The sequence below is a fragment of the Rhamphochromis longiceps genome, linkage group LG14 (genome assembly GCF_057381845.1).
Source record: "Rhamphochromis longiceps isolate RC_006_pf linkage group LG14, R_longiceps_female_GT1.1, whole genome shotgun sequence".
Taxonomy (NCBI): Eukaryota; Metazoa; Chordata; class Actinopteri; order Cichliformes; family Cichlidae; genus Rhamphochromis; species Rhamphochromis longiceps.
In genome coordinates, this window is record NC_140570.1 from 40523707 (window position 1) to 40537970 (window position 14264).

At 46.6% G+C, this 14264-nt stretch overlaps 1 protein-coding gene across 2 annotated transcripts in view; it reads left to right on the forward strand.

Annotated features, from left to right (window-relative positions):
* Positions 1-698: 698 nt before the first annotated feature.
* Positions 699-14264, forward strand: part of gpr171 (G protein-coupled receptor 171) — a 20641-nt gene continuing 7075 nt past the window's right edge. Inside the window, exon 1 of one of the 2 annotated variants that reach the window (XM_085380217.1) lies at positions 699-894. The gene's annotated coding sequence lies outside the window, so the exon portion shown is untranslated. The remainder of the gene's footprint in view (positions 895-14264) is intronic. The other variant, XM_085380218.1, reaches the window with a different exon arrangement.

The following is a 14264-nucleotide window of genomic DNA, read 5'->3' on the forward strand; positions in this document are numbered from 1 at the left end:
TTCTCCACCTCGATTTTCAGAAAACTTGACCTCCGACCTTTAAGTTGAGTTCACTGAGTTATCACGTTGACACAGACGTGCGCGCTGCCCACCTGTCCACAGGACCCCGTGTCTTTAACTGCATCTGAGGACGTCTCTGTTCATAGCCGCAGACGTGCTGGGCCGGGCGCCTGCTTTTCCCTTTTCTTTCATCGCGGCTCATCCAACGAGGAGCGAGACGTTGCTCCGTGTTGACATCATCACACGGCGGCTCTGCTGGGCTGAGCTCCGAGTGTGTGCTTGTGTTAAAGAAACAGACAGCTTGATGAGCTGCAGCGGGTCAGAGGAACCGCAGGTGTGACCTCACCTGTGGACGTCGCGCGCTCTGCGCCTGCCCGGGGTTTTCTGCTCTCAGCGCTGTGACGTCGAACCATTTATTTAGAGCACATTTGTTACTCTTTACTTTCACTAAAGCTGACATTTTCACTGTTAAAGAGACGTCATCGTCCCCTTCCTCTCTTCTGTGGACTTTTCCCACTTCTGCTAAAAGCTGATAAGTGCCGATCAGCCTCGCCAGATAAACCAGAAGTCTCTAAATTTATCTGTAAAGAATCATTACTCACAACTCATTTGCTGGAAACGCCTTCAATATGCATATATGTGTGTGTGTGTCAGGGAGGCGGGGCTTGTGGTCACACTGACGACAGCAGCAGCATGTTGCTAACAGGCAGGAAAACACCTTCCATCTGTCTGCAGCTTCCGCAGCTCCGAGCACATGATCTGCACTGACACACCGAATCAAACGCACACAGAGGACCCGAAGAGAAGCCGGAGGGCCCGCTCAGTCCCTTAGGGATCCAACACGCGGTCCGAGAGCCCGGGAGGGGACGAGGCGGGAGCTGAAGATTCATTCAGGTTTGTTTTTAAGGGGAAACAATCGTGACTGTGTGGGAATGTCTGTTTCAAGGGGGACCATGTGAAATGGATGACCGGCACACTCACACACACACACACACACACACACACACACACACACACACACACACACACACACACACACACACACACACACACACACACACTGTGAAATAATGAACTAACAGAGTTGAGATCTGTGATCTGAGAGTCATTTTCTCTTCCTGCTCCCGTCCTCGAGTCTCGTCGTCTCCTTTCAGTAGTTTTCTGTCTGATCACTTCACGTCTCTGTGGTCGCTTTCGTGTCACTCTGGTGGTTTTACATCCTCTCGTGCTGAGCTTGTGTGTCTTTGGGGTTGTTTGACTGATTTACAACAGGAAATGTCACCTCTGTGACAGTTTGGTAATCTTTTCACACATTTCACAGCGTGTAGGTTTATTTTCTAACCTCTCCTCAATATTTCATATCGCTGTGTTAAAGGATTACAAATGAAGAACCAAAAGCTGCGTTCCTCTAACATCCAGCAGGGGCTCGAGCAGTGAGGTAAAACATGTTTACAGCCTGATACAGAAACGGTTTAGCTAATTTCCTCACAACAACTGTACGTGACTCACCTGTTTGATTGTTTCAAGGCTTAACGTTTGCATAATTGGGGCTGTGGCCTCTCTGACTGGCAGGTAGCTGCTAGCTGTCTGCTGGCCTTCGCTTCGGCTCGCTGGAGTCCCTGAACTGGACCTCCGGACCCCGTTTGTGATACAAAACCAGTGTGTAAACACTATGGTGTCCCTCTTTTATATACAGGCTGTTCCTTTTTTAAGGTTCAGGGGATAAAAATACTGAATGCATCCAAAAGCGGCAGGTTCCTGGGCACATGCTGAAATGCATCTTGAGACTCGTGGTTCTCTCCTTCAGCTTTCACCGCTTCGTCTCTGCGGTCTCGACACGGGTTTGGACATTTCTGCCTCCTCTGCTTGTTTATCATACAACTGCAGCTGCAGGTGGAAATTCTAGTCCCAAACCCTGGTGTCTGAGTGCCATGACCTTTAGATGACTCTTCATTTTCAAAGAAAGCTAAACCCCCAGTGTCGCTTTCTGTAAAGCTGATTTTCCCCAGTTTGTGTGACTCAGTACAGACGATTTCCTTCGTCTAAATTTTCCTGCTTTATTTTCCTTATTTGGACGAAAAATGCAACGCAGTTTATTTTCACTTGGGTGCACATGCGTCGTCCTTCTGCCACAAATATTCACAGAATGTGGATTCATCCGCCGCTGAAAATAGTCCTGAAGACGAGCGCTCTCTCCTCCGAGGCTTGAACAAAAGCCAGTGTTCAGGTGAAGCCACAGACAGAGAGGAAGTCAGATCGTGTTGGAGGCCACGTTCTCCTGGTTTGGGCTGAGAACTTCGAGGACTTCCTGTTCCACCTATGAGAACGAATGAGGCCCTCATGGGAAAAACTGTTAAGGTAAAACACATTTCTGCGAGTGTTGGGGGCATCATAGCGCCCCGGGGTGCTTTTTGGCATCCTCCATTTTGATTTGGGGCGTGAAGCGAGCAGCGGCCTCCTGATAGCATCACTTTCAACCACCACGCTCAGCCGCTTCAGCCGGGCTTTAACTTCGGGTGACCATATTTTGAAAAAGGACACTTGGCCCAGTCACGAAGGACTTTGATAAACTTCGTTTAAAGAAAATTTTAACATATTTAAATGATGCTTTTTCTGTGCCGTTAATGAATGGTGAAAGTCAAGAAGTCAACAAGTGCAAAAAAAGAGGACGCTTGGTCACCCTACTTTAACTTCTAACGTCTAGTTACCGTTAAGAAACGAGCGCCGTGGAGGGAGGACGCCGCGCTCTAAGCGTTAGCAGAAAGTGAATGTTTTTGGACAGAATCACCTTCAGAGTGAGGAAAACTGAAGGACGTGAGCAGGCTGACCAACGGTCCTCTTCTTTGGAAGTCAAAATATGACACGAGTGATGTTTTATTACGGAAGGCGGATTTGTGAAAATTAAAATGTGACTTTTTCTGCAGAAGCAGGTGGAAATAACTTGTTTCATGTGTGCAGCTCGCAGCGGTTGGCTCATTTCAGCTTCGGTGGTTTGATGGGATCAAAAAGAAATGTTTTTGCATTTAAATGCAGCAGATCTGTGATCCTGACTCGACGTTACAGGATGTTTCTTACCTGCTGATCCTCTCTGAGAGGATTATCACCAGGACAGGATACGTGCTGATGGTTTGCAGCTGTCATCACAGAATCTGCATCGGTTTGTGTGTCTTCGACATGAAAATGAGCTCCCGTGATCGCGAGCTTTCTTTTCTCTGACTTCCTGCTTCACACAGGTTTGCTGCAACCACAGAGCTTATTTTACATCCTGCACGTCAGCGTGTGCCCGTCTCACACCTCGGGCTCTGCCACAGCTCGCTGCTGTTTCTGAAAAAGCAGAAATGCTCAGAGGTCAGAGGCTCGTATGTAAACATAGAAAGCAGCTTCTCAGCCTTTTTATGTTTACGTGACGGTTACATTCATAAATGCTTTGCTAACAACTGCTGATGTACTGAGCCTCAAAACCAGAACTTTTGGTTTAATGTTCTATAAGATGTGCAGTTCATCTGGTTTGTGGCTGCTTATAATAATGTAGATAACAGGAAATGATTCACGATAAGAAAACATCTACAAACATCATAAATAACAAGTTTGAGGGGAGCTTGTTAGAAGATGAAGAAGACCTGAAACCAGCTGGGAGCAGCTGTGTCGGCACATCGGGAGGATTCAGTAGCTGCTGCTCGTTTTCAGGGTTTAGATGGTGAGAGATCTGAGGTAAACCAGACGCTCTAACAAACTTCAAACAGGGCGCTTCATGATGATTGCTCTGATTTCAAAACTTATTGACAAAAACCTGTGAGTTTGAGATTGTAGGCGTGCTGGATTTCCACTGTGAGCGTGAGAGGAAATTTAGTGCAGCTGAGTGTTTGAAGCCGTCGGCTGTAAACCTGTTTCTGTGTCAGCTCCTGTTTCAAGTCTGTTTAACTGCAGGGAGAAAGTGCCCTGAACACAGACACATCACAGACACATCACAGACACATCACAGAGTCACATCACAGACACATCACAGAGTCACATCACAGACACAGAGTCACATCACGGACACATCACGGACACAGAGTCACATCACGGACACATCACAGAGTCACATCACAGACACAGAGTCACATCCCAGACACATCACAGACACAGAGTCACATCACGGACACATCACAGACACAGAGTCACATCACAGACACATCACAGACACAGAGTCACATCACGGACACATCACGGACACAGAGTCACATCACGGACACAGAGTCACATCACAGACACATCACAGACACAGAGTCACATCACAGACACATCACAGACACAGAGTCACATCACGGACACATCACGGACACAGAGTCACATCACGGACACAGAGTCACATCGCAGACACAGAGTCACATCACGGACACAGAGTCACATCACAGACACATCACAGACACAGAGTCACATCACAGACACATCACAGACACAGAGTCACATCACGGACACATCACGGACACAGAGTCACATCACGGACACAGAGTCACATCACGGACACAGAGTCACATCACAGACACAGAGTCACATCGCAGACACAGAGTCACATCACGGACACAGAGTCACATCGCAGACACAGAGTCACATCACGGACACAGAGTCACATCACAGACACATCACAGACACAGAGTCACATCACAGACACATCACAGACACAGAGTCACATCACGGACACATCACGGACACAGAGTCACATCGCAGACACAGAGTCACATCACGGACACAGAGTCACATCACAGACACATCACAGACACAGAGTCACATCACAGACACATCACAGACACAGAGTCACATCACGGACACATCACGGACACAGAGTCACATCACGGACACAGAGTCACATCACAGACACATCACAGACACAGAGTCACATCACAGACACATCACAGACACAGAGTCACATCACGGACACATCACGGACACAGAGTCACATCACGGACACAGAGTCACATCACAGACACATCACAGACACAGAGTCACATCACAGACACATCACAGACACATCACGGACACAGAGTCACATCACGGACACATCACAGACACAGAGTCACATCACAGACACATCACAGACACAGAGTCACATCACAGACACATCACAGACACATCACGGACACAGAGTCACATCACAGACACATCACGGACACATCACGGACACAGAGTCACATCACGGACACAGAGTCACATCACAGACACATCACAGACACAGAGTCACATCACAGACACAGAGTCACATCACAGACACATCACAGACACATCACGGACACAGTCACATCACGGACACAGAGTCACATCACAGACACATCACAGACACATCACAGACACAGAGTCACATCACGGACACATCACGGACACAGAGTCACATCACGGACACAGAGTCACATCACAGACACATCACAGACACAGAGTCACATCACAGACACATCACAGACACATCACAGACACAGAGTCACATCACGGACACATCACGGACACAGAGTCACATCACGGACACAGAGTCACATCACGGACACAGAGTCACATCACAGACACATCACAGACACAGAGTCACATCACAGACACATCACAGACACATCACGGACACAGAGTCACATCACGGACACAGAGTCACATCACGGACACAGAGTCACATCACAGACACATCACAGACACAGAGTCACATCACGGACACATCACGGACACAGAGTCACATCGCAGACACAGAGTCACATCACAGACACAGAGTCACATCACAGACACATCACAGACACAGAGTCACATCACGGACACGTCACAGACACAGAGTCACATCACAGACACAGAGTCACATCACAGACACACCACAGACAGAGTCACATCACAGACACATCACAGACACATCACAGACACAGAGTCACATCACAGACACATCACAGACACAGAGTCACATCACAGACACATCACAGACACATCACGGACACATCACGGACACATCACAGACACATCGCAGACACAGAGTCACATCACAGACACAGAGTCACATCACAGACACATCACAGACACAGAGTCACATCACGGACACGTCACAGACACAGAGTCACATCACAGACACAGAGTCACATCACAGACACATCACAGACACATCACAGACACAGAGTCACATCACAGACACATCACGGACACAGAGTCACATCACGGACACGTCACAGACACAGAGTCACATCACAGACACAGAGTCACATCACAGACACATCACAGACACAGAGTCACATCACAGACACATCACGGACACAGAGTCACATCACAGACACAGAGTCACATCACAGACACATCACGGACACAGAGTCACATCACGGACACGTCACAGACACAGAGTCACATCACAGACACAGAGTCACATCACAGACACATCACAGACACAGAGTCACATCACAGACACATCACGGACACAGAGTCACATCACAGACACAGAGTCACATCACAGACACATCACGGACACAGAGTCACATCACGGACACGTCACAGACACAGAGTCACATCACAGACACAGAGTCACATCACAGACACACCACAGACAGAGTCACATCACAGACACATCACAGACACATCACAGACACAGAGTCACATCACAGACACATCACAGACACATCACGGACACATCACAGACACATCACAGACACAGAGTCACATCACAGACACATCACGGACACAGAGTCACATCACAGACACAGAGTCACATCACGGACACATCACGGACACAGAGTCACATCACGGACACAGAGTCACATCACAGACACATCACAGACACAGAGTCACATCACAGACACATCACAGACACAGAGTCACATCACGGACACATCACGGACACAGAGTCACATCACGGACACAGAGTCACATCACAGACACATCACAGACACAGAGTCACATCACAGACACATCACAGACACAGAGTCACATCACGGACACATCACGGACACAGAGTCACATCACGGACACAGAGTCACATCACAGACACATCACAGACACAGAGTCACATCACAGACACATCACAGACACATCACGGACACAGAGTCACATCACGGACACATCACAGACACAGAGTCACATCACAGACACATCACAGACACAGAGTCACATCACAGACACATCACAGACACATCACGGACACAGTCACATCACGGACACAGAGTCACATCACAGACACATCACAGACACATCACAGACACAGAGTCACATCACGGACACATCACGGACACAGAGTCACATCACGGACACAGAGTCACATCACAGACACATCACAGACACAGAGTCACATCACAGACACATCACAGACACATCACAGACACAGAGTCACATCACGGACACATCACGGACACAGAGTCACATCACGGACACAGAGTCACATCACGGACACAGAGTCACATCACAGACACATCACAGACACAGAGTCACATCACAGACACATCACAGACACATCACGGACACAGAGTCACATCACGGACACAGAGTCACATCACGGACACAGAGTCACATCACAGACACATCACAGACACAGAGTCACATCACGGACACATCACGGACACAGAGTCACATCGCAGACACAGAGTCACATCACAGACACAGAGTCACATCACAGACACATCACAGACACAGAGTCACATCACGGACACGTCACAGACACAGAGTCACATCACAGACACAGAGTCACATCACAGACACACCACAGACAGAGTCACATCACAGACACATCACAGACACATCACAGACACAGAGTCACATCACAGACACATCACAGACACAGAGTCACATCACAGACACATCACAGACACATCACGGACACATCACGGACACATCACAGACACATCGCAGACACAGAGTCACATCACAGACACAGAGTCACATCACAGACACATCACAGACACAGAGTCACATCACGGACACGTCACAGACACAGAGTCACATCACAGACACAGAGTCACATCACAGACACATCACAGACACATCACAGACACAGAGTCACATCACAGACACATCACGGACACAGAGTCACATCACGGACACGTCACAGACACAGAGTCACATCACAGACACAGAGTCACATCACAGACACATCACAGACACAGAGTCACATCACAGACACATCACGGACACAGAGTCACATCACAGACACAGAGTCACATCACAGACACATCACGGACACAGAGTCACATCACGGACACGTCACAGACACAGAGTCACATCACAGACACAGAGTCACATCACAGACACATCACAGACACAGAGTCACATCACAGACACATCACGGACACAGAGTCACATCACAGACACAGAGTCACATCACAGACACATCACGGACACAGAGTCACATCACGGACACGTCACAGACACAGAGTCACATCACAGACACAGAGTCACATCACAGACACACCACAGACAGAGTCACATCACAGACACATCACAGACACATCACAGACACAGAGTCACATCACAGACACATCACAGACACATCACGGACACATCACAGACACATCACAGACACAGAGTCACATCACAGACACATCACGGACACAGAGTCACATCACGGACACATCACAGACACAGAGTCAGATCACAGACACATCACAGACACATCACATCACGGACACAGAGTCACATCATGGACACATCACAGACACATCACATCACGGACACAGAGTCACATCACAGACACATCACATCACAGACACATCACAGACACATCACAGACACATCACATCACAGACACAGAGTCACATCACAGACACAGAGTCACATCACGGACACAGAGTCACATCACAGTCACAGACACGGACACATGTCAGTTAAGATCAGATGAGACTGTGTGTGGCTGATCAGCATGTGGTGTTTACAGCAGCAGCTGTTTAAATTCTTCTAAAGTTGAGTAAATGTTTGTGCAGAGAAACGTGTCTGTGCTGCTGCTCTGATTTCAATGTGTTTGTTTCTGTGTGTGTGTGTGTGTGTGTGTGTGTGTGTGTGTGTCTGTGTGTGTGTGTGTGTGTCTGTGTGTGTGTGTGTGTGTGTGTGTGTGTGTGTGTGTGTGTGTGTGTACCATGTTTACATATCTTTGTGAGGACCAACAGCCCTTATGCGGACAAAATCCCCGTACCCACAAGTTTGAAGGCATGTTTGAGACTCAGAGTGTGGTTTTAGTGTCAGGGTTACAGTTATGTTATGGTTAGCATTCATTCTTGATGGTTAGGGAGAGCAGCTAGGGAAAACATCGTGTCAGTTAGATGTCCTCACTAAGATATGAAAACAAGAAAAAAAATGACAAAGGATGAACTGAAGCTCTGCCATCACGTAATGTCGCATACTGCTGTTTCTGATGTCATTTAGAAAAAAAAAAAAGAAAAAAAAAAAAAGAAAGCATTTTGATTAATAATTGACTTCCAGGAAAGCAAGGCTGACATTTTTTACACTGACAAACTGCAATAGTGAAAGACTTGTTGTGTCTTGTGTTTAGTCCTCATTTACTGTTAGTGAAGTATTTGATGAGCTTATAAAATATGCTTTATAAAACACATCCTAACCTAATCCTGATAAATTTACCAAACATTTAAAGAGACAGATTTTTCTCCTTCTCAAGGTTTGATATGGAGGATTCTGATGCATGTATTTACACAATTATATATTTGATAGGATGCATAGGAGCATAGGATGTATAGAAAATCTAAAAAAAGTTCTTAATGTCAATAAAAGTGCATCTATGTTCAAGTTTAGGAAAATATTTCACATTGCAAACACAGGCAAAAAACTCCAAATATACTTACACAGGCCAATATTTTGATACTTTAAAATTTATGAGTGGACTATGTGCTGATATCACAGAAGTAGCACTGATCTGTAGGGAAAAAAACAAGTAAATGTTCTCACAACAAGGAAACAGTAAGTGAGCCCTGCCCTTTCACTTCCTTCACTAGACCAGATTTCGTTATAGCATTGCACATCTCAGGCAGCTGCTTTAAAAACAGCAGATCATATAGGGGAACAACAGGGGAAATCGATAAAACAGAGATAGTACAGTTTTGCTTTTTTATATCCAACCCTAGAAGAACAAGTACCATACAATAAAAAAACAAAAACAAACAAAAACCCCAAATGCATCAACAACACTGTTATCAGTGACAAGACTTGAACAATATGGAGCGCTGACAGTGAGTGGACTGAGCACCAGTGTTGGTCAAGTTACTTGAAAAAAGTAATCAGTAACTAATTACTGATTACTCCCCCCAAAAAGTAATCCCGTTACTTTACTGATTACTTATTTTCAAAGTAATTAATTACTTAGTTACTTAGTTACTTAGTTACTTTTTAAAAACACGATTTACAACCTGAAGAGGTGATAAAGCGATAGATCTTTCAGCCCAATTCTACTTTTTCTGCATAATCCATCATACAAAATGTAATCAAATGGAAAAGTCTCTTTTTAAAACTTGTTTTATTAGTTTTAATCTTTTAACTTTATGCATCAAGCAAAACATTTAATTATATGCAACATTCTCTGACTTGAATAAATTAGTTTAACATTTAAACCTATTTTCTGCACATTCCAGCTCATAAAATAAAATATTTTTTGTGTTTTCACTCACTCTTTCAAACAGATGCAAGTAAAACACAGCAGAAAATAAATAAAGTCAAAGACTCAGCGGTCCTTTTGCTCTATTTTCACCTGTAAAGCAGGAGCAGGGTAGGCGGAGGGTTACCCTGGTGTAGGTGTGCTGCGGTCAGTTGAAGAATCCGCGAGTTTCTCTGTGAGTTTCCCATCACGTCGTAGCTACTCGGTGCTTGCTCGGAAGTTTAGGGGTTTTTTTCGCTGTAAAAAGAAGTTTTCTTCCCACGCACGATGGACACTAATGTTTTTGTCACTTTTTATGGAATCAAACTCAAAGTAAGGTCAGTACTTCCACACTTTAAACGCTGCACACTCATACTCTCTCCCACAATCGATATATGATCCACTGTTGATCTGCACACAGCTGTTGTCACCAACGTCGCACTCGCTTATGTCACTGTCATGAGACATTCTCGCAAAAAAAATCACGGTTTTAGTAACGCAGTAACGCAGCGTTCCTACGGGAAAGTAACGGTAATCTAATTACCGATTTTGCAATAGTAATCCCTTACTTTACTCGTTACTTGAAAAAGTAATCAGATTACAATAACGCGTTACAAGTAACGCGTTACTGCCCATCTCTGCTGAGCACATTGTTCAACATAAGCATATTTATCTCATTTCCTGTACTTTCCCCTCTGCACACTGTGTGCAACAGCTCAACCAGCACACTCTTACTTGGTGTTAATTAAGGCTGTTCAGAGAAAGTCACTGGGGTAGCTCACTTATGCACAAGGTGTCCTTTGGCATCTGTGGCTTGGAACATTAAGTTATGAGAATAGGGAGAGAGGTCTGTCACTGACAATTCATAATTTCCTTTGCATAAATGGGGGGACATGGGTAACATCTCAAAAAAACATTTCCATATTACATAAACATATTACATCCCAAGTATCGCAAAAATGCATACACACGAAACAGTGCAGAACGTAAAATAAGGTGCTGAACTTAAATTAAATCTATTCTATTCACGCTGCACAGAATAGCTCAAAATGAATTGTGTATTGTATATCGGGGTTTAGAGCAAAACAAGCTTTTTGAGAGGAAACTGTGTGTGACGCAAAGCATTTTCCAGCCTGGTGAGCTGAACAGGTAGGGCGAGCCCTGCACATCTGAAGCACCATGCTACAGCTTTGTGCATTTATGTTTGTGGGAATATTTATGTACTCCTGACTCAGGAAGGAGTTGTTTCCAATGCTCCGCCCAAGCTTTTCCTGCTGACACTGGTCTGTTTGACATAATGTGGCATATGTGTGTATGTATATATATATATATATATATATATACATATATCCCGCAGGCAAATGGGAACCATGAAGAGGCCGCTAGAAAGGCTGCAACCACCAAGTACCTGCAGAGGGTCAGGCAAGTCCTGAGGAGTCAGCTGAATGGTAAGAACAAGATCCGGGCCATCAACACGTACGCCCTGCCCGTGATTAGGTACCCTGCTGGGGTAATAGGCTGGCCAAAGGAGGAGATAGAAGCCACTGACATAAAGACAAGAAAGCTCCTTACCATGCATGGAGGGTTTCACCCCAAGTCCAGCACCTTGAGGCTGTACGCTAAGCGGAAGGAAGGGGGCCGGGGACTGGTGAGTGTCAGCACCACAGTCCAGGATGAGACAACGAACATCCAAGAATACATTGGGAAGATGGCCCCAACTGACCGAGTGCTCAGTGAATACCTCAGGCAGCAGAAACCCACGAAAGAGGAGGGAGACGAGGAACCATCATGGAAGGACAGGCCCCTGCACGGTATGTACCACCGGCAGATAGAGGAGGTGGCTGATATCCAGAAATCCTACCACTGGCTGGACAAAGCTGGACTGAAAGACAGCACAGAGGCACTAATCATGGCAGCACAAGAACAAGCTCTGAGCACAAGATCCATAGAGGCTGGGGTCTATCACACCAGGCAAGACCCCAGGTGCAGGCTGTGTAAAGATGCCCCAGAGACAATCCAGCACATAACAGCAGGGTGCAAGATGCTAGCAGGCAAGGCATACATGGAACGCCACAACCAAGTGGCCGGCATAGTGTACAGGAACATCTGTGCCGAGTATAACCTGGAAGTCCCGGAACACGAGAAGCTGGAGAAATACCAAGGGCTCAGAGAAGAGCTCGAGAGGATGTGGAGGGTGAAGGTAACGGTGGTCCCCGTGGTAATCGGAGCACTAGGTGCGGTGACTCCCAAGCTAGGCGAGTGGCTCCAGCAGATCCCGGGAATAACATCGGAGATCTCTGTCCAGAAGAGCGCAGTCCTGGGAACAGCTAAGATACTGCGCAGGACCCTCAAGCTCCCAGGCCTCTGGTAGAGGACCCGAACTTGAAGGATAAACCGCCCGCAGGGGCGTGCTGGGTGTTTATATATATGTGTGTGTGTATGTGTGTATATATATATATATATATATATATATATATAGAGCAGCTGGATAGCGTAGTGGTTAGACTACACGCCTTTGGAACAGAGGATCGCAAGTTCGATTCCTGCCTGGGGCGTCTGTATCCAGTAAGGGTCCTAAGGCTAGACCCCCTATGCTAAGCAAGCCTACCGCAGACATGAGCGAGACAGATAAATATGAAGGCATGCCGGCTCGGACGTCGCCCGGATCAACAAGGTCCGCGTCAGGTGTTGAGGAACCAGGGCACCCTGACGAAAAGTGGGCTACTGGAACAAGAAGGCATCGGTGGGCAAGAGACGAAAACAGGGCGTTGTTGGAATGCTACTACGCAAGTAACCCCGGCGGAAGGGGCTACATGAATAGGATGAGGGACCTATGGATTCTTCGATACCCAACATCCACAATGACGGCGAAACAACTAGTAGCTCAGTGTTCCAACATTCGAAAGAAGGGACTGCTCTCACAGCTAGAGATTGACGAGGTACAACACAAATGCTAATTACGTGAAGTACCCTCAGAAGGTCTGCTAGATGATGTTAATGCAGCACTACGGGCAATACCTAGCAAAACACCAGCTACTGGTAGACAGAACAATCAGCCGAGACTGCAAGACCAGACTGACCAACCTGTGCACTGCCTGGATTGATTACAAGAAGGCCTATGACTCAATGCCCCACAGCTGGATACTGGAATGCCTAGAATTGTACAAGATCAATGGGACCCTAAGAGCCTTCATCAGGAACTCAATGGGGATGTGGCGTACAACACTAGAGGCCAACTCCAAGCCCATAGCACAAGTCACCATCAAGTGCGGGATCTACCAAGGAGATGCTCTGTCCCCACTGCTGTTCTGCATAGGCCTGAACCCCCTCAGTGAGATCATTAACAAGACTGGCTACGGATACCGACTACGGAACGGAGCAGTTGTCAGCCACCTCCTGTACATGGATGACATCAAGCTGTATGCCAAGAGTGAACGAGACATCGATTCACTGATCCACACTACCAGGCTATACAGCAATGACATTGGAATGTCGTTCGGACTGGAGAAGTGGTAGTAATGGTAGTCAGAACTGAGGGGATTGAACTACCAGAAGGCAACATTGCAGACATAGAGGACAGTTACAAGTACTTGGGGATCCCGCAGGCGAATGGGAACCATGAAGAGGCCGCTAGAAAAGCTGCAACCACCAAGTACCTGCAGAGGGTCAGGCAAGTCCTGAGGAGTCAGCTGAATGGTAAGAACAA